Source organism: Rhinatrema bivittatum, chromosome 12, assembly GCF_901001135.1.
Source record: "Rhinatrema bivittatum chromosome 12, aRhiBiv1.1, whole genome shotgun sequence".
Taxonomy (NCBI): domain Eukaryota; kingdom Metazoa; phylum Chordata; class Amphibia; order Gymnophiona; family Rhinatrematidae; genus Rhinatrema; species Rhinatrema bivittatum.
The window spans coordinates 9,116,757-9,137,814 of NC_042626.1; the positions used below are offsets into that span (position 1 = coordinate 9,116,757).

General features: G+C 42.7%; 1 long non-coding RNA gene across 2 annotated transcripts in view; it reads right to left on the minus strand.

The window, feature by feature from the left end:
* The window catches only part of LOC115074172, a 170,538-nt gene that overhangs the window by 90,327 nt on the left and 59,153 nt on the right, over nt 1-21,058 (minus strand). Inside the window, exons 1-3 of one of the 2 annotated variants that reach the window (XR_003852199.1) lie at nt 18,005-18,105; nt 7,712-7,895; nt 7,145-7,216 (exon numbers count right to left, since the gene is read on the minus strand). This is a non-coding gene — a long non-coding RNA (uncharacterized LOC115074172). Of the gene's footprint in view, nt 1-7,144; nt 7,217-7,711; nt 7,896-18,004; nt 18,106-21,058 lie in introns of those variants that run through there. The other variant, XR_003852200.1, reaches the window with a different exon arrangement.

Sequence of the window (21,058 nt, forward strand, 5' to 3'; positions counted from 1 at the left end):
CTGCCAACACAACTTGTGAAACAGCCTAAAGGTCAGTGATTAATGCCAGCCACAGACAAATCATAGACATGAGCCAGCATTCCCTGCCCCTCCCTACAGCCCTGAATATAGCACGGGTAGAACTGCAGCGTCCCCCAGGTCTACAAGCCAGGCATCTATAATGGTGATACTGATGGTGATCTTCTGAAGTTATGGGGATAGTTAGTTAATTAACATTCTAAGCAAGTCAAGGATTCTGACATGTGCTGACAGAATTCACTTACAACATGCAGCTAAGCTGTCATCATTATAGGTACTTGCCATGTTGAGAATTTTAGTATAATGTTCTCACCTAGCATAAGATGTTGTTTTATCCTAAATGGTAAATCTGAAATGTCTGAAAGTAAAGAGATCTGATTCTGCGATATACAGGGATCCTTTCCTGGGCTGCTTGTATCACATGGGAGATAAATAAATGGTAATATTCAGTAGTGCCACCCCTCCCCCAGAATCAAGGTGAGACAAAAGGGGGGAGGAGAGCAGGCTGGGACCCACAGACTACAGAATACCCTTATATTCCTACTATCCAGCCTTTGACTGGTAGCCCATATAACTGATGATAGATGGGTTATATATGGTCTGTTGATCTGGCCCCTACCAGTATTCTAACACATGTGCTCTGTAGCAGTTGAAGGTATTTACAGGTTGCACTGTGAGACACTGCTAAACAGAGAGTTACAGTAGTCTATGCGGTTAATATAATTATTGTTTTACTTTTTAAAATTATTTTTACATTGTTGACAATTTCTGTGTTGTTTGTATTTGGAAGCCACCTAGAACATAGGATGATGCAGCATACACATTTTTTAAATAAATAAATCAGCGGGTGTATTACAGTAGCAAGGTTGTGTTTCACAAAATAATTGTATAGTTGGCCAATCTGGTGCAGAAGCATAAAGGAGGTCTTTACCAGCTTTGAGATGTGGGTTTCCATCGTAAGATTATGGTCTAGTTGTACCCCCAGACTGTGCATTGACTCCTTGGGTTGTAGGGGGATCTAGGCAAAGGCTGAATAGGGAAGCCTTTATTAATTGTTTTTGAAAGCTGAGGTAGGAAGTCTCAAGGTGTATAGGTAGCAATATCTTGTCTCATATTTTTGGGGAGATCAAATGAGCAGATGCATGTTAGAAATCATAGAGCAGATTTGTGGAAGTCTCATCCATACATGCAGACTTTTACTGCTAGTGTTAGTACATTTTATGTAATTGTGGGGGAGGGCAGACACCCCTCTGTGGTTGGATATGGAGACAAAGAGAGTTATTCATCTGTCCTTCAAGCAGACTTAAAATCTCGTCTGCAGAGAAGCAGAAAAATGATCAACTCAAAGAATTCGTAAAGGAAATTATAGATTGGACTGACACGCATAAACAGCAGAAAAGGAGCGCGTTGCCTTTCTCACACTCCGCACTTCATAATTCATCACTAAATTGAGACCACCGTGAGCTCAAGAAAAGATAGAAACTGAAGGAGGGGAGGAGAATTACGCTTCACAAAGCACAACCCAAGAGAACCGTGGCGGGAGGGAGGCAGACTCTCCGAGAAATACTTGCTTTGGTCATGTGGTTTATGCGTTTAGATGAAGGAGAAGGATTAGAAATTGGGGGCTTACACAGCTCCGGATTTGGGACTTTGGCGCCCACAGGCACTTTTAGTGGGGGTTCGGAGAATCTGGGCACTGGAAAGCAGGGGGTAGGGGAGTCTCCTGGCGTGCCTCTGCCCAGACCTTCCCGAGCTGGCACAGGGCCTTCACAGATCCCACAGGGGCCCTGCCCCTCCTGCACAAGGAGTTCCTGTTACTAAGGAAAGCTGTATGGGCTGCCGCAGAACCTGTGAGTGCACACCTGCTCACAGGCCCTGAGTTCATGTCTTTCCCTCGCTACCAGGGGCCACGACAGAGGAGAGGGGAGAGGCACAGCACTGTCTGGATCCCTGCTCACAATCAGTCCTGCAAAGTATCCTGCCCAGGATATATTCATCCCTATGCCTGCTAAAATTCTGACTTAGGCGCAGTAGTGTGCATTTTGGGGGATCCTTTTCTTGACATCGCCACTGCTGAGGATTACAGCTGCTCTCGTGTGTGTGTGTGTGTGTGTGTGTGTGTGTGTGTGTGTGCTATAATTTTTGATGTGGCTGGCTGTTACAGAAGCTGTCCAGACCATGGTGCTGAATAGCAGTGAAACGTTCAAATATCCGCTTCTCCTCAATGTTGATTGGTCATCCTTATTTTGTTTCTTTTTTTTTAATCATATGGATAGTACAGACTGTAAAACTAGGCTCTGGCATGTGAACTTTGGTCGATTTTCTTGTGCACCTCTGGAAAATTACCTGCAATCTGTCTTTTCTAACACGAGTCCTATGTAATGAAAAATACTTCCCAGGGAGTTATGGCACTTTCAGCAAGCCTTAGTTCCTGGTGGACCTTCTGTTGGATATTTATTGCTATGAAAGTGTTAGCAGTCTGGTTATATTTTCTCTATTTTCGCTTGGATTTAGTTTTCTCTTTGTTAGCAGCGGTATAAAATCTTGACTTACTTATAAAATAAATGTTTTTAAATATATTTTGTTACGGGTGCTAGATTACATTGATGACGTTTATGTGTTTTTGTTTGGTGTGTTTTTCTTGTTGTTTCTTTTATAATACTTGTGATCTTATTTGTTTTTTTGTATTACATCTTTTTTGTAGTATGGTTTTCTATGGTCCATTAGCTGTTTTTTGGTTTATAATAGTCTCTGTATGCTATTTTATCATCTCTTGTTTTTATTTTTATTTTTTTGCCTTTTGTTGTAAAGAACAGTCCTTGTGAATTATGCTCTGTTGTTTATATTAGAATATTTTAAATTGTTAATTGCTGGCTGTTTCTCGGGGGGGGGGGGGGGGGTTGTACCATGCTCTGAGCACTTTGCAGATAAGGCGAGTAATGAATGCTGCAAATAAATATATAAAATTCAGTCCTTGCTTTGGGGGAACTGCAAGAAGGTTAAAATAATGTGCCATAGCAATGCAGGGTTCAAGTGACGGTTGGACCTACAACTTCTCTGCATTTCTAATGCAAGGAGGAATCAGGCAATCTGCATGCTGTCTGCTTTCCTCGCCTTCCCTCCTTCCCTGTGTTGTCATAATTAGCCATTCACAAACCAGCTCCTGGGATTACAGTATTACCAGTCAGCAACATCTAACTATCATTGTAGAGTGGGGGCAGCCGTCTGTGCGGGGGGGGGGGGGGGGGGCCCTTATACTCCCTCGACTGTGAAATCACTAAATCAATCAGCCCTCATCCTGGTTCCAGTCATCTAACAAACTTCCTAACAGAACATGAACATGTTTTCCTCTTTCCTTTGTATACCATAACTGCAAACGCTGCAGGAAAAGCAGAGGTTTAATGAGGTCCTGTTCCGTGACATTTACACGCCAGTTAGCACGCAGGCAACCGTTGCACAGCCGGTGACTTTTATGGCCATGCATGGCAGATGTGCGATGAGTTATAGGGCAGACGGAGGGGAATCAGAGCGAAAGAGACAAAGGGGTGGGTGCATCACTCTGGGGGCGGGGCAGTAAGCACCTAGTACAAGGTGATTCTTTTATGGAAAATTAAAGAATTGTACAAGTTCCCTTGATATTAGCAACTTATCTGTCACTGTACACCAGTGGAGACTTAAGTGTCATTTCTACACCCTCACCCCCCCCCCCCCCACACACACACACACACTGGTAGGGCTCTTCCAACCTTGGTCTACCTCCACAGGTGATGCACATTATCCATGGTGAACTGAGCAAATCTAGGGTTCAGTCTGGTCTGGGAATATTTGGCTTGGCAAACCAAATTCAGCTTCAAATCCTTTTGAATTCAATTTCAGATTTATTTTGATTTGCTTGGGTTTGATGGAGACCTATCAGTCCATTACAATGCTCCGTCCCTCCATTTTCACTCAACACCGTATAATAATAGACATTGAGGTCAATATTCAAAAAAAGCCTCCAACGGATAACTTGTTTGGCCAAAGTTTGCTGAATCGGTTATCCCAGATATTTAGTGGGCTAAACGCTGCAGTTCAGGATCACGGTAGGAGCAGCAGAAGACACATCTGAAAGGGTACCAAGAGAGTGGGAGGCGGCAAAGATTTACATTCTTAGTAGATTTCCTCTTTCCGATATACTGTCAGTTTTTTCTTTTGATGGTCACACCATAGCCATCACTCAGATGGTACAGAATTTGGGGGTATTGTTGGATTCTTCAATTTCCATACAACTACATATTAAATCCTTTGTCAGGTCCTCTTTAGCTAAATTACATTTGCTTTGCTACCTTACATAACTATTTGTCCATAGAAACATAGAAATGACGGCAGAAAAGGACCAGTGGTCCATCCAGTCTGCCCAGCAAGCTTGTGGTCATTTCTGTTGAGCCATACAAGTCCCCCATGCTTATCAGTTTCCCAGGCCATCAAAGTCAGGGCCCTTGTTGGTTGCTGTTAGAGTCCAATTCCCTGTTACCTTCTGCCGTAGAAGCAGAGAGCAATGTTGGAGTTGGGAGTAATGTTGGAGTTGCAGAGGAGTTTCAGGCTTAGAGGGTAAGAGAAGTAACCGCCGCACCAGCAAGTTACCCCCATGCACTCTTTTCCTCATTTCCATCCTCGAGCCTTTAGGGATCCTCAGTGTTTATCCCATGCCCCTTTGAAATCTTTCACCATTTTTGCCTTCACCACCTCCTCTGGAAGGGCATTCCAGGCATCCACCACCCTCTCCGTGAAGAGGATGGTGGATGTCTTTCTTCCTGCAAGCTTGTCTGTCTTGATCCATGTCAATTTTTTCTCATATTTGTGAAGACATTTGTGGTGTTCTTATTTTCAGTAATGCTGCTCTTCAGCAGATGTTTCTTAGCTGTTAATATCAAGATCAATGTGTATGTGTGCGTGTGTGTGTGTATATATATATATATATATTTACATGTTTTATTTATATCTGATATATATGCTGCAGGAGTCATCACGTGATACTTATCGCAAGCCTTTGGGAAACTAGAAAGAGTTAGTAGCCCAGTTAAATGACCAGTGCTGGGTCCTGCCATGTGGAGCACCTGGATGGATTCTTCCATGCTGCATGTTGGCTGGGGCTGCTACAGATGCAGTGCTCACAGCCTCCAGGAAGGGAGCCCCAGCTGTTGTGCCATGGTATCACCTAATGGCCAGATTTAGGACCCATGACTGCAGTGTTTGAAAGGAGCCCTGGTGTATGGCCTCTAGCTGAGGACTGACGCTGAAATGGATGGACTAAAGTAAGGTGGGAGGGGATTAAAATAGGGAAAAAAGCCCCGGGGAGTTGCAAAGGAAGGCTCATAGCACCAGATCCCAGTGTTGTTCAGATGGAGCTGGAAGTATGATACAGTGAAAAGGTCAAGGATGGTCTCAAGAAGACTGAGAGAACCCGACCCATAACCATTCCATCTGGAGATGCCGAGTCAAGGCTGGTGCAGCCATGGGAGAGAACAATTAAGGATGCTAGGCTAAGGCTTGCAGGTGAGCCAGAAACCAGAATATGTTTCAAATTCCATCTTGGGAGTCATTCCATAGACACCGTGAATAGTTTTGCTGCTCCCACTTTGGGCTCTTCTCCCACAGCACTGCAAAGCACCTTTGACTGATTGACTTTGCTGCCATTTAGATCATCACTGGTCCAGATGGAAAACCAGGGTTTGCTTGCAAATTGAAAACAGAACCTTATCAAAGAGATTTGACTGTAAGAAATCAACTTAACATGACATGTGATCTCTTCAACAAACTCAACATCCAAGACTTTCTTCCTGTAAGAACAGCAGGCTTCACCTCATCTCCATTGCACAAGACAGTTAATAAAATGCAGCAACAAATTACTCATAATCTAAGATTGCCTGAATCACTTGGGGGAATACATACTTGGTGCTTGAATAACCCATCTTAAGATGGAAGTTTGTTTTATTAGAATTAATGAACCAGAGCCTTGTTCACTGACTGCATGTATTGGTCTTTTCTCCTGAGAGCTAGCTTTAAAATGAAGTTTAGACTGGGAGCAAAATCAGACTGAGATTAGCCCTCAGTGATGATAGTTAGTGGTCATCAGCAATCTGACCTTTCTTTTACATTACTGGTTGCAAAATAGGCCTCAAGCCTATGCCTGCATGGTGATCATGTTTTCTGTACTATACCGTGAGTCAGTTTCTGAGAAATTGCTCTTAAACTTGCTTGATATGCTTTTTCTTTCAAATAAGTTCTTTTGTTAATACGACATCTCTAAGCAATGATGAAAAGAGAAATAAACATGGAGACACAAAATGCTCAGATCAAAAGCAGAGTAGGGGTTTAGTACAGCTGATTGAACAGCTTGAACACAAAGTCAAACGGCACCAACCCAGCAGAGGGCCAGGTCAGCATAAACAGTAGACTATCTGGAAATCAGCAATGTTATATGTAAGGGTTCTGCCCATTTGTTCCTTTTTAACTGTAAACCGATGCGATGTGTAAACGGTCATCGGTATAAAAGAAACTTTAAATAAATAAATAAATCCCACTGTATTCTCTTTCATGCTGCAAAGACAGATATCTGGGCAGGCTAGGGCATCCTCTGCAGATTTAGTCCCATGTGCAATTTGTACATTGCTCCAAATTTTGCAACAGCGTCCAAGCTGAATGCTTTAATATTTATTTTATTGTAATCAACAATGTAGTCATCTCTAATTTATAGGTATTCACAATCCTTCAGCTTGAAGGTTGCTAGACCAGTACTTCATTTCTGATCAATGGTAAGATGATGTCAGTTGCATTAATGTTTTCTTTTTTAAACAAAACTTTATGACTTCACTCCACTTTAGCCTTCCATTGTGTCTTTTGGAAACCAGTACAAAACAAATCAGCATAAAAACCTTTACCTTGCCCAGTTTGCTCATGAGAATTCACAAAGCCAGCAAAAATACAATATCAATCACTGTCAATTGTCTATTCTCCTTAGCAAACATTTGACTTTGCTACACAATATTACTCTGCAAGACAGCTAGGTATGGGTCAACTTGATGTCTTTTAATGACATTTTTTTTATGACAGTTGAAATAAAGGAAGTAGAGATTTATAAACGTACTTTCTGTAGAGCTCTTAATCATGGTTCTTTCGTCCTTCAAAACTGGTGCCTATTCAGAAGTCGACCTAAGAGCTAAACAAAGTCATTCAAATTCTGGAGAAAGAGACATTTTACATTTTATTTAACTAAGGGCAAGTTAAGTTGTATTTAATCACTGGGTTACAACTCTGCCAAACTAACAATCCTTATCCAAGCCAGGGAATAAGATTTGTCATAACTTTAATCTGGTTGTGATGTTTATTGGACCCAGATGCTATAAACTCCTTGTATAAAAGGACTTTTTTTCCTTGAGTAGGCTGGATAATTGCTTTTAAATTAGATACTATCATTTAAACAGATATTATCTTCTAATGAGGTACTGATGAGGATTGCAATAAATATTACCTTATGCTAATTTAAGACCTCTTAACTCTCAGCTCCCACCTTGTCCTTATTCTGATCCAAATCACTTAACTAGATTTAGCAATAATCAGGGCTTGTACTAATAAAAAGGCCCTAACCAGCAAGTCTGATTCACGCAACTTTATTTGTCCCCAAACACCTGGAATATCAAGTACTGATAATTACCTGATGATTCCCACGAAACTTTAACAAGTCGCTGAGTCCTTCAGAAACACTCCTTGAGATTTCTATCTTACAAGATCATCCTAATCTTCTTTCCTTATTTATGACACAAAATCAGGAGTTGTTTTCACAGGTCGTAAGGTCTGAACCTCTTTTGTGAGACCTCATCATTTCCACACTCCAAAACCTGGTAAAAAAAACAAAAAACATATAAACAGAAATCAGAGCCCAGTTGGTTTTAGCACAGTTAGTTCACAGATTGGAGTTGGATAAAGGTCCAAACCACCCTGGGATCCGAGGAAAGAATGGAGAAGCTGTGACATGGACCTTACATAATCCAATTTGGTCATCTCCTTTCAGAATTCACAAATGTTATTTAAAAAGTGCAAATGACACTGTATAAGTTCTAGTGGGGTTTTGTTTTTTATGGAGTGCATCCACTTATTAACGTCATGGTTATAAATGTGTGCTGGTCTGTGTGTAGGACGTTCCAGTGAGTGCACAAGTCTGAGCTCTGCCTTCCTCACTGCATGCAGTCACAACACTACAGGGCAGGCAATTTGTTCTTTCAGAGAAAACTAACATCAGGAAAAAAAAAAACAAGCACTCTCGCAGCACGCCTGCAACAACACGCCTCAATCAGGCAATAACAACTCCGCAGGTCTGACAGTCTCTGGGTTCCCTTTCGGAGGAGACAACCTCAGGCTGTGGTGTCCCTTTAACTGCATTACGTCTCCTCCATGATGCTTTTCCTCTGCAGGGGCAAAGTGCCAGATCTACTAAGACACGAGGAGGCAACTCCAATCTACAAGAGCTACACACTTTTTTGGTTTTTAAACGTAAATAACGTTGATCTCCTGCATTTGTAGTCAATCAAGAAACAAACTGTTATGATTGGTGGCTCCAGGGACGGCCCTGCGAGCCACTTCACTCACCCCTGACACCGCCTGAGGCCTCCCGCGGCCGGAGCACTGCTTCAAACTACTAAAGCCATTCCTCGCAGCTCCCAAACCACCCTGCCGCTGCTCTTCCCGGCTTCCTCTAGGTGTGCGCGCGTCATCTGCAATCTTAAAGGGCCTGTGGTGGCGAGGCAGCCACAAACCCCTCTGATGACATCACAGGCATCCTCCTACTTAAGGCTCCTTCAGAGGCCCATCAGCCGCCCCAGGAACGGGTCTCCTGCCTAGAACAGCACATGTTGCTCCTGTCCTCCAGCCCTGCCTGGCTGTCTTGTCCAGTGTCTCTTGTGTATTTTCGTCCATCCTTGGCCTGATCTCCTGGACCTGACCTCTTGCTTTGGACCTGACCACAGTTGTCTGCCACCTGCTCCGATCCTTCACCTGCTTCCGGTATCCCCAGCCTGCCCTTGGAATCTTGCTCTCTCTACTGCCCTTGGGACCGACCTAAGTCCTGCCAGCCGCCAAAGCCCAAGGGCTCAACCTGGGGGGGGGGGGGGGGGAGGCGGCTGGGGTAGGCGAAGGTCCAGTCTGTCCCGCTTCAGGGCGCGTTTGGCAACCGTTGGCGAAGGTTCGCCTACGAGGCTCCTTCAACTATGACACAGCAATAAGGGCTCACTCTCCCGCTACTTATCACACAAACTAAACTAAATACAGATCTGCTTTTCAGGATGTCCACAATGATTGGTCACTGCATATATATTGTACTTATATTGAGTTATCTGGGCAATCAGATGCTATTTGTGGCTCCTGAGGACCTGAGATACTTAATCCATGTCTAAGCTTGTTTCCCATCAGCACAATGAGAGAAACCCTATATCTGGCCCAAAGTGAATTATTGGTCAAATTCAACAAAACATTTCTCAATGTTTTCAGATGGTGTACAAACCTCCCGTTGTAGCAGAGTGCTTTCTTTGTTACACAAGTGTTTATCAGACCCATGGCAGCATGCAGGAAAAAGCAGCAAATTCAGCCACTTAATGGCTGAAACAAGGAACCTTGTAGCTCTATGCACCATGTATACTGAGAAGAAGTATCTCCATAGCTCTGCCCTTCCTTCTAATCCTAAAAGGTATTAATGATGCACAAGAATCAAACCTTTTCTGATGGAAAGGAAGCTGTAGAACTAGGGGTCATGATGTGCAACTCAAAGGGGGTAGACGCCAGAACAATGCCAGGAAATATTTCTTCCTGGAAAGGCTGGTGGATGCATGGAATGTCCTCTTGGAATTCAAAAGGGCATGGGACAAACAGAGGATCCCTAATGGCTAGAGAATAAAAAAAAAAAGGGCAACCCATTCCTAACTTTTAGATTCAACATTTCTAATGAAGGTAACCACCACAGAGCAGCGGTTACTATCTTTAATAGAAGGCCAGGCCTGGCACCACCGGGTGTACAAACCATGCTGTTGGACAGGGCGGCACGAGATGAGAATACAGGAAGTGCTAGCATCACGAGTGTTGAATTACCTCTGGGCCAGCACATGAAGAAGAGCCACAGAATGGCTGCTTTCTACAAAGAAGAAGGCACAGGCTGGCAGCAGGGCGGAGGAGGAATGACCATGGATCCTGATTGCCTGGTCTGCATGTGTGTGTGCGTGAATGGGAGACTGCCTGGGATGAGTGGAAGTGTGAACAGGACCCTAACTGGATGTGTGGATGTGTGAACAGGACCCTAACACAACGCATGTAAGAGACCTTGGTGTGCTACTAGACAACCAACTCAACCTAAGCAAATTCGTAAACACCACCACCAAGGAATGCTTCTTTAAATTGCAAGTATTAAAAAAATTAAAACCTCTTCTGCACTTCCAAGATTTCCGCCTGGTATTACAATCTATCATCCTCCCGAAACTGGATTACTGCAACTCACTTCTCCTGGGCCTACCCGCCAGCACAATCAAACCTCTTCAGATGGTCCAGAACGCGACGGCCAGGATCCTCTCTAACTCCAATAAAAGGGAACACATCACCCCTATTCTCCAGAACCTTCACTGGCTGCCAATTAAATTCAGGATACTCTTCAAAGCCCTTATGATGATCCATAAGGCCTTACACAACACCTCCCCCCTCAACCTAACTTTCCAACTTCAGCGGCACACCACTATGAGTCCCATCAGAAGAGCATACAAGGACATGCTACAAACCCAGCCTGCCAAAACTTCATTTAGGAAACGCGCCCTTTCCACAGCTGGCCCCTCACTTTGGAACACGCTCCCTCCAGACCTCCGCCAAGAACCCTGCCTCTTGGTATTCAAAAAGAAGCTAAAGACATGGCTCTTTAGCCAAGCGTTTCCTGATAGCTAAGAGCCGATGAATAGAGCTTTACAGACACTGGTCCACCAACCCCACTGTAAATATGTTCTGAATTGTTTAGGCTTTGAATTATACTTCCTTTTGCTAATCATGTTTTAAAGTGCATCCCATTGGTTTCTCTGTAAGTTTTCAGTTTTCAATTACTGTTTCAATGTATCCGCCCCTCAGGCGACAGTTCACTTCTCTGTAAACCGGTGCGATATGTATTTTATACAGGAACACCGGTATATAAAAATTAATAAATAAATAACTGGGAGGGGTGTGTGTATGAATGGAAGCCTGCCTGGATTGCATATGTGTGTGTGTGTGTGTGTGAATGGGAGTCTGCCTGGGATGGGTGGATATATGAATGGGAGTCTGCCTGGGATGGGTGGATATATGAATGGGAGCCTGCCTGGGTTGCATATGCGTGTGAGAATGGGAGCCTGACTGGGATGGGTGTGTGTATGTGTGCGTGCGTGCGCATGCATGGGAGTCTTCCTGGGATGGGCAGAGAATGGGAACATGTCTTGGATTTGGGTGGATGTGAATGGTAGCATGCCTGGGGTGTGTGGGTGTATTAATGGGAGTTTCTCTGGGGGGGGTGTGTGTGAAAGAGAGAGAGAGAATGAGGGCTGCAGGTAGATTCCAACCTGCCAGCAGCTGAAATGAAGATGAGAGACTGGGGCTGCTGGTAGATCCCAACCAAAGAAGAGATGATGCCTGTGGGTTTGTCTGAGAGAGAGAGAGAGAGAGAGAGAGAGTGTGTGTGTGTGTGTGTGTGCATCCTACTTCTACTAATCCATGACAATCTTAGGGTCACTGGAAATCAAAAGTTCCCAGGTATGGAGAGCATGAATTTTTAAATCCCTTTTTAGTTTTATTTTTCAGCTGTTATTTGCTGTGTCTGCTGTTTTGAATTATTTTATTGGTGTTTGGGACATTTAAAAAAACTTGTAGGTGAGTTTTTAATTATTTGATTTTTTAGTCATTGGCTTTATTTGAAATAATATTATTAGTATGTTTTAGTATTATGATTATGTATTTATTTTATTTCTTGATTTTATTGTTTGATGTTTGAGGAATGGTGATGGTTCTATTTTTTCACTGTTGCACTGCATAGAGTGTCCGGCTTCTTGCAGTTTCCAGTTCAGTTTTTGTCTGTGCATTTGTATTTCTATTTTATGATTGCGCTATTCTGTATTTGGTGAGGGTCTGTTTATGTTCTGCATGTGTGACTGAGGGGAGACATTCTAATAGGAAGTGTATTAGTGTTTTGGGGCTTTCAGAGGGTCAAGGCCACACCCAACATACATCACAATAGGTCTAATACCATATGGGTTCCAAGTGTCTTTTTTGCAGGGATTTCTGGTTGGCATCACAGCAGTGCATGTAAATATAATGTGAGTGATATTGTGCAAGGCTATAAGGTTCACCTGGCGCACCTAATACCCTTGCACCAGCCATAGGTTTGGGGGGAGGGTGGAGTGGGGTGGTGATGTAAGTTTTTAAAGTTTTTATCACTGAAAAAGGTGTGCACCCTGTCCAGTCTGCTCACTGAGTGAGATGGAGGCAGGGAACGCTACAGCCATGCAGCGGGGCACGAATGCAGCAGAATATGAGAGGGAAGGCGTGGGATGGGGACAGGCGGGAGTCGCCAGCATCTCTTGTTCATAAAACAAAATTTTAATAAAAAGCAGAAGACACACTTTCAGATCACACATTTGGAATGAAACGCTCGTAAGCGTCAGATGCTATTACTGTAAAAGGTCTAAATGCAAGAATAGGACAAACTGGTGGTTAGAGAGGCAGGCAGGCAGAAAATTCGAGTGACTGGTAGATTAACCCACTTGTTATATTCTGAGTGGCAGCAAATGATTAAGTATTTTAATTTCTCGAAGACAATGGGGCAGGCAGCTAGCGCTGGAAACCATGGCAGCACACGCAGATCATTTAGAGACTATTATTTCTTCTGGTTACTGAAAAGAGAGACACATTTTTGAAGTACAGGGGACCCAAAGACATCTATGATCATAAAGAATTACCAGCAAAAAGCTTGTGCCGAGGGGGAAATGATTGCCAGCTTCTGAGAGCAGACTGTGGCTGCATCATAACAGAAGAGACGCACAGACACAGAGCTAAATGTGAGAACAGGCTTGTTTTTTTCTTTTTTTAAAACCCTGCAACAACAAAAGGGTGACAAGCCTATTAATGTTTGAGTTACTCACACATTTGGTCCCATGGGAATGTTTTCCCCCTGGTTTCCGGACATTAGAACCAAACCGAATCCTTGCACACATGCATGTGCTATGCAGTATATTTACTGAAAGAACGTCCAATGCATTAGCCTCCTTAAGGCTCTACACTCGCTGCTGTATCGACGCATTTCCTAGCCACTCACACAAACTCATACATTTTGCACTTAGTTTATTAAACATCTATATTTTCATATAATGAAGGTACCTCAGAAATGTTTATTGTTGTCATATAAATTATTGTATTCAAATTAATCGGGGTATACTGAGTTACCAAATGAGAGATCTTATCCAAGCAGGTATATATTTTTTTTAAGACTGATACAAAATATGAACATATTTTTAGATCTCCCCACTTGCTCCTCTATCTACATTTTGGAATGGATGCATATAACAAAACAGATGCCCAACTTGCCCAACGAGGATAGGACCTGGATGCCCAGCAAACCCATCCCCAAGCTCCCAGCACTGATTTACCCTCTACCAAGCTGGAGTCTGGCATCGCTTATTTACTAAAGTGCAATCAAAGATTGTCCCTTTAAGTTTAAGCCGTTATAGAGCGAATCAGAGCATGGAACAAAAGATAAAAGGACCACTGTTCAAAGTAATTGTCTACCAGTGTTGTCTTGTAGCAGATTAACTGCTGTAATTTAGTGAATATTAAAGCACAAACATTAATTATGACTGCTTGGGAAGCATTGTTTATTTTACTGAGGCCATGCAAATAGGTTCTGGGAAAACATCTGTTTGGGATTTGGTGTGGGGGAGCTGACAGTGACAGCATAAGTACATTTACAGAAAGGCACCTGCAAATATTGAAAGTCGCACTAACTCCTAAAGATCCTGTGTCCTCACAGGAAGGGCGAGGTGGAGAAATCTAATGTCTCAGTACAATGGTGAACTGGCTGGATTGTTTGGGAATAAAAACTAAGCAAGCAGAAAGGGTAAATCTGAAAAAACAGAGCAGGGACAAAAGCCAAGGTGGTCTTTCAAGAACAGGGAAGATGAGGGTCTTGGAAAAATGGTCACCCGGAGCTCCTCATTAAAATAGTCCCTTTCTTTGCAATAAATGTTTTAGGAGACCAGATGTTTCCTTGGAAACATCTGCATCTCTTCAGAATTTGGCTCCCCGTTTTCGCCATTGATTAGCTATGTAAGTCTGTAAATAAGTTCTTTCTTAGCGTTTAACCTATGTACTTTTGGTTGTTTTTGTTCTCTCAGTGTTTACCTACTGTTATCTGTTCCATGTAAAGGCCTAGCCTATAACTTCCAAGTTAATTGTGAACCGATACGATGTACAAACGGTTATCGGTATATAAAAAATGCCAAATAAATAAATAAAATAAATAAATAAATAAATAAGAGTAAATATTATACAAGATTTTTCCTTAGAGGAATATGCCTTGTCTTCTGTAAAGCCCAAAGAAGGGATTTGGTCGTAAAGAGGGAGCATGGAAGCTGCTGATGTGGTTTTGTTTTGGTTTTTTTAAAGTGGTTTCCACAGCGAATATTCCTGTACCCATGAATATTAGCTGTGATGAGCCTTGGCTTCACTCGTTCTGTTGCCCTCTAACCCCAATTTGTATGAAACGACGTTCTTTAGGGAAATGAACGACATTCATGGTTTCATTTCAATTTGTGTTATTTCCCATCCGAAACATTAAAAAAAAAAAGTTTTGTTTTTGCATTTTAGCATATACTAAAATGTAGAAACAGAAAAAAACATTCTTCTACTACAAGAGGCAATTAATGGAAGCAGCTGAGCGTTTGAGCTCTAACTTTGGTAATCTAAAGCACAAGGACATCATCAAAACTTCATCCAGGGTATTCAGTGTTATGGAGAAGGCCGTATCCTTTTTGTACAATATTTTAAAAAGCTACAAACAAAATAACATGATTCTCAAATACCCAGCCTGGATAAATTTCTCTTTAAGAGGTCATCCCACAATTCCCTGGCTTCCTTGGAAGTGGCCACGTTTGAACGTTTGGTCATAAGCGGTATCATCTGCATGACATGTGATTGGTTCACATACCATGCAAAAAGCAGCCAATATGGACCAAATCAGATGCAGTGTGGCAATCGGTGACATTCATCCCAACCTGGCTGGTTCCAAGCAGGCAGAGAATAATTGTAGGAGAAGAATAATGACTCAGCAGAAACAGTTTTCATTCATATGGGTTGAGTTCTGCTGCATTTGAAACACTGTAAAATAGGTACAAATTTAAGTTGGCATAAATATTTTACTAAGTGTTTTGCTGAGTGGTTTTCACATGCAATGCCACGAGGATACACCAAACCGGTTTGCAAACATTCAGCAATGGAAATCATTGAAATGCAAAGCTCTTGAGAGGAGAAACAACTGGTGCAGAATAAAACCCAAAATATATCTTTGAAATGCACCAGGAAGGGGATGGGGTGGTGGAAACATTCACAATGTTTTGGCAGAATGAAGAGGGAGATCTCCCTCCTACAGAAGAGTTCACAATTCTGACTTAAACCCAAGGTTGCCCTGGCAGCCCTGGGCATTACCAAAAGACAGAACAGCTGCTGTGGAGATTTATTTTGTGTGAGGGCGACATTCACAAAAGCAATAGGATTCCCAGATATGAAGCTGGATGTGAAAGACTTGTCAGACTGTAAAATCCACCCCTCAGATGCTCCTGTCATTGCTCTGGGCAGACTGGATGGGCACCTGCACTTTATATGTCGAAATCTACTTTGCAACACGTGATTAAGGCATGCATCCTATTCACATATACTCATGCAGGCAAAAGAACCCATTGCTTTCCTGATGTCGACAGCAATGTTCATCCCTTCATTCCCCTAACCTGACATTTATAGAAGAGCTGGTAGTGTTTTCTTTACATCTGGACAAACAAAAAGCTGCAATGTGTATTTTACAGGGGGAAATCATTCAAGCAGATAAGAGAGGGCTGACATTTTGGGCCACTAGAGAGCGGTGACAGAGCAAGCCGGGATACACAGAAAGGCCATGAGCAGCATTTCGTGAACATGTTAAATAAAGATGTAATATGCCATGTGCAAGGAAGTGGTATAGTTAGCAGTGCAATCTCCAAATGACAGCATCCCAAAAGAACAAGGACATTCATCCTCTGAGCTGTCACTTGCTTTACTCTCAACGGAGAGAAAGGTGAGACAAGCTGTATTCCAAGAAAACCCTCAAATGCTATTTGCTTGGTTCATGAAATACTGTCCAGCAGATATATACAGATGTACATACATGAATGCACTTTAAATTTCAGGTACTCGCAGGACAACCTGCATATTCATTTCTGGTGCTCAGCTACGATGGTTCTTATGACATCTCATAAGTTATTGCTGCACTCAATCATGCATTGGCAGAGTAGGATGAAGGTGCATGTCCGTATTACATACCACTTACCCTCAGATCACAGCACACCTTCCAGGCACACTCACCCATTAACATTCCTTAACCTTGCTCCCTAAGGATGAAAAACTAATTTAGTCTCCCATCCATTTTTCACCATTGGATTACTAACGAGGGACAGTGGTCTTTGTGATGAGGCTGGCAGCACCACGGAGACCTACAAACTTATTTTGCAGAATAACTTCCAGTCACTGCTCGGCTGCTCCAGTCTTGAGCAGGCTACTCAATAAAGGAAAAAAAAAAATATAGGAATCTTTTGCTAACCTTCCAAGCTGGCTGATCCTACACCGTCCTACTGACTCGCTGCAGAGGGGAAAGAGACTGAATTTTTTGTCAGCTCCAGAGGGATCACAGGTGAAAACCTCTGTGATCCCTGGTACCAATCAGGTCCAAGCATCCTCTGTGGCAATCCATTACACTGGCTGGTCCTAGAGGTGAAAGCCCAGGTTAACCATGGACGTCACCTTTCAAAAGCCGGTTTAATATAAAACACAAATACTGTATTATAAAATTCTTTCTGAAATAATAGCGCACAGTGCCTGAAATAACACAGCTGTTTTCCATTCTGGGGATTCTTCTTTAATGCCCATGATTTAAATAATAGAAACAGAAAAACAGAGAATATGATGGTTGGTCCATCTTAGTTTACCCAGTTTTCCTTCCAATTGCAGTACCATAGACCCTATTTGATCTCCAGCTCTGTCCTCACTTCCTGTAAAGGACCTGGCTCATTAGTGCTGCATGGAATCCGGCGCTCGTCAGTGCCACATGGGGCTGACTGTGCTCTGTGAAGTGCAACGCTCTCAATGCTGTTAGTTCTGGCAGGAGCCAGCAGTTTATAAATCCAAGACAAATGCTCACAAGAGCATAGCATCCAGCAGTGCCTCCCTTAAGCCCCCCACAGAAGCCGTGCAGGCTTCAGCATAAACAGAATCAAAAATACAGCTTTTGTAGGCTGGCAATGTCTCGCCCACACCGACTGCTAAACTTACGCCTCAAACTGGGGCCCCTTCCCTGCCCCAAGGCCACGTGACTGCCAGAACCCCAGGAAGAAAAGCAGCCTTTCTGTGGGCCTGTCTGATTGCAAGGAAAACCCTTCCTCAGGTCTCCCCAGGGTCCACTTTCACGCCTTCCTGCTCTGGGCTTCCTCACAGATTCCCAGATGTTTGCACCTGGGTCAAAAGTGCCAACTCTGAGAGGTCCCTCCCCAGGCTTCCATCAATCTTCTTCTTTCCCACAGCTGCTGACTTCTTGTTCTGAAAACCAGTTTTCTTACTTTGCATTATTGATACCGTTAAGGTATTTAAATGTCTCTGCCATATCTCCATGACTCCCCCCTCCTCTAGAGTAAGTGCACATATTTATGTCCTTGAGACGCACCTCATAGAAAGTGTGTGGAGCGGTTTTCACTTGTTCTTAGGCTCTTCAGGAAAGATGCCCCTGAAATTGAAAAGCCAATAAGACCATTATTAGTTAAAGAAACTGACAATTCAAAAACAATAAAGAAATGCATTAAATCAATTATTTTGGCATAATGGGCTTTGCTGTTGAGCTCCAATGATGTCCGCAAGGTCCAGTGCTCTTTGCTTGCTCACTGTATGAAAATGTTAAATTTTGTTTAATATTTTTCATGGCAGCTTTAATAAAACCGGACCTTGGAGGTATTTAAATGTCTCTATTATATTTCCCCTTTCCCTCCTTTCCTCCAGGGTATACATGTTTAGATCTTTAAATCTGTTCCCATATGCTTTATGATGAAGACTGCTAACTATTTTAGTAGTTGTTCTCTGGACCAACTCTTTTCGGTTTATATTGCTTTGAAGGTATGGTATCCAGAATTGTACTCAGGACTCCAAATGAGATCTCCCCAGAGGCAATATCAACTCATTTTTTTCTGCTGGCTGTTCTTCTCCCTATACACCTGAGCATTCTCTGGCTATTGCCATCACCTGCTTGGCCATTTTAAAATCATCAGATATGATTACTTCCAGATCTCACATGACTTCACCTCCTATAGTGTACTGCTTCCTTAAGATTTTGTAACCCAAATCATGAGCCTGCATTTTTTAGCATTAAATTTTAGCTGTGCGACTCTAGAACATTCCTTGTATTTCCATGACATGATCCTTCCTCATGTTGCAGATTTTGGTATCATCCACAAAAATGCCAACCTTTCATGATAGCCCTTCTGCAATATCGCTTATGAAAATGTTGAACAGAGCTGCTCTCTGAATATGGACCTCATGGTGGATGACAACAGATAGAGACTAACTGTAATATTTGCACCATGGTCAGCATTTTCCCTGGTGGTGCCCTATGCAAAGAATCAGAAGAGACTGTGGGGGAGAGTCGTTGTAGCCCTGGCTGAGGCTGAAATCCTTGGAAGGATACAGTCCTGCAGAGCCTCCAAGCCCTCTGGAAAGAATTCTGCAGTCAAACTAGAAGAATTGTTAATTCCAAGAGAGCCCTGGTCTGGCTCAAGACTCAGAATGCTGAAATGGTTTTTGGACGTACAAACCACATCAAGGGCTGTGTTTTTTTTTGGTAGGTTTGTTTTGACAATGGTCGTTACATCTTTATCTCCTCAATGGGTTGTGGTGGCAGTGCGCTAACCCCACATTCAACAGCTTTTCAACATCAGCCAAATGGCCAAGAAAGGACGATCCTCAGCTCATTATTTAAACCCTGATCTTGACTACACTCTGATCTCAGCAGCTGGTATAAAAAGAGAAGATGCCCTCCCAAGACCATCAAGGACAGGAATAATCATCACAACCATGCCACCGGATAGTAACTTGTGGAATGGCGCTTAATTAGAGAGAGTAAAACCACGATGCTGTTTTGCATTATGAAATATACACTGCTTGCTGCTAGCAGAGTCCTTTCTAAACTGTACGCACTAAGAAATTAACAGCTCATCTGAGGCAGGTGTTAAACTTTAGGCCTTAGGAAGTTCTCACTAAATAGTGGATGGAGAAGAGCCTATAATGTATTTGCTGCACACACATTAAAACCTCATTTGTATGTGACATTCCTTCACTTACATGCACTGACATGGGGGTAACCTCACAGTTTGGAGGACCACTCCACTCTTAGTCCCTGGTTTGGCACAGATGTGCTGATATGCTGGTGATAAATGTAGTGTCTCACAGCAAACTTTCATTACAGCCTTCATTATTTTTGGAATTTCAAACACTAATTCATGTCACTGAAGGAAGACATACAATTCAAAGATTTCAAAGGGGCATGGGATAAACACTGTGGATCCCTAAAGGTTAAGAACATAAGAACATGCCATACTGGGTCAGACCAAGGGTCCATCAAACCCAGCATCCTGTTTCCAACAGTGGCCAATCCAGGCCATAAGAAACTGGCAAGTACCCAAAAACTAAGTCTATTCCATGTTACCGTTGCTAGTAATAGCAGTGGCTATTTTCTAAGTCAACTTAATTAATAGTAGGTAATGGACTTCTCCTCCAAGAACTTATCCAATCCTTTTTTAAACACAGATATACTAACTGCACTAACCACATCCTCTGGCAACAAATTCCAGAGTTTAATTGTGCGACAAGAGAAAAAGAACTTTCTCTGATTAGTTTTAAATGTGCCACATGCTAACTTCACGGAGTTCCCCCTAGTCTAGTCTAGGTTAGAGGATGGAAATGAAGAAAAGAGTGCATGGGGGTAACTTGCTGGTGTGGTGGTTACTACCCTTAACCAATAAGCCTGATACTTTTGATGCAACATCAACATTTGCTCTCTACTTCAACAGCAAGAGGTAAGAGAAATGGATTCAGATAGTAAACAACGAGGGCCCTGACTTTTATGGTTTGGGAAACTGATAAACATGGGGGTAACCTGCAAGGTATGGCAGATACTACTATAAACTTGCTGGGCAGACTGGATGAACCATTTGATCCTTTTCTGCCATCATCTCTATGTGTCTATGCTTAATTGCAATTCTAATTAGAGAAGATAGACAGTAACTTTACGTCATACATTACCAACATTTATAGCACCATTTTTCAGCAGAAAAAGAAAGCGAGCTTGACAAGAACATCCCAGTCTACATGGGTTGGACAGCATAGACAAACTGCTATCTATTGCAAACTGTGCATTCAAAATAACATCATATATTGCTGATACCATGTAGTCTCATAAAGAATGACCAGAGAAACCTCATACAATATGGCGGGCTTGGACTTTGATAGCCCTGACAGCCACTGCTTATAAGTGTGCGGTAACCAATAAATACCAGACCGTCATGGTACTATAATCATTGGTTTCTCCGGTAATGATTTTACGTTATTTTTTTGAGTTTTACAAACTTTTTAAGGCAGTAAGTTAGTTTTCACTTATCGTAGCGGTAGGTGCAGCGGGGATATCCGATTGGCTTTGGCCCGACACGGCTCGTGTTTCTGTCAACTTCCTCAG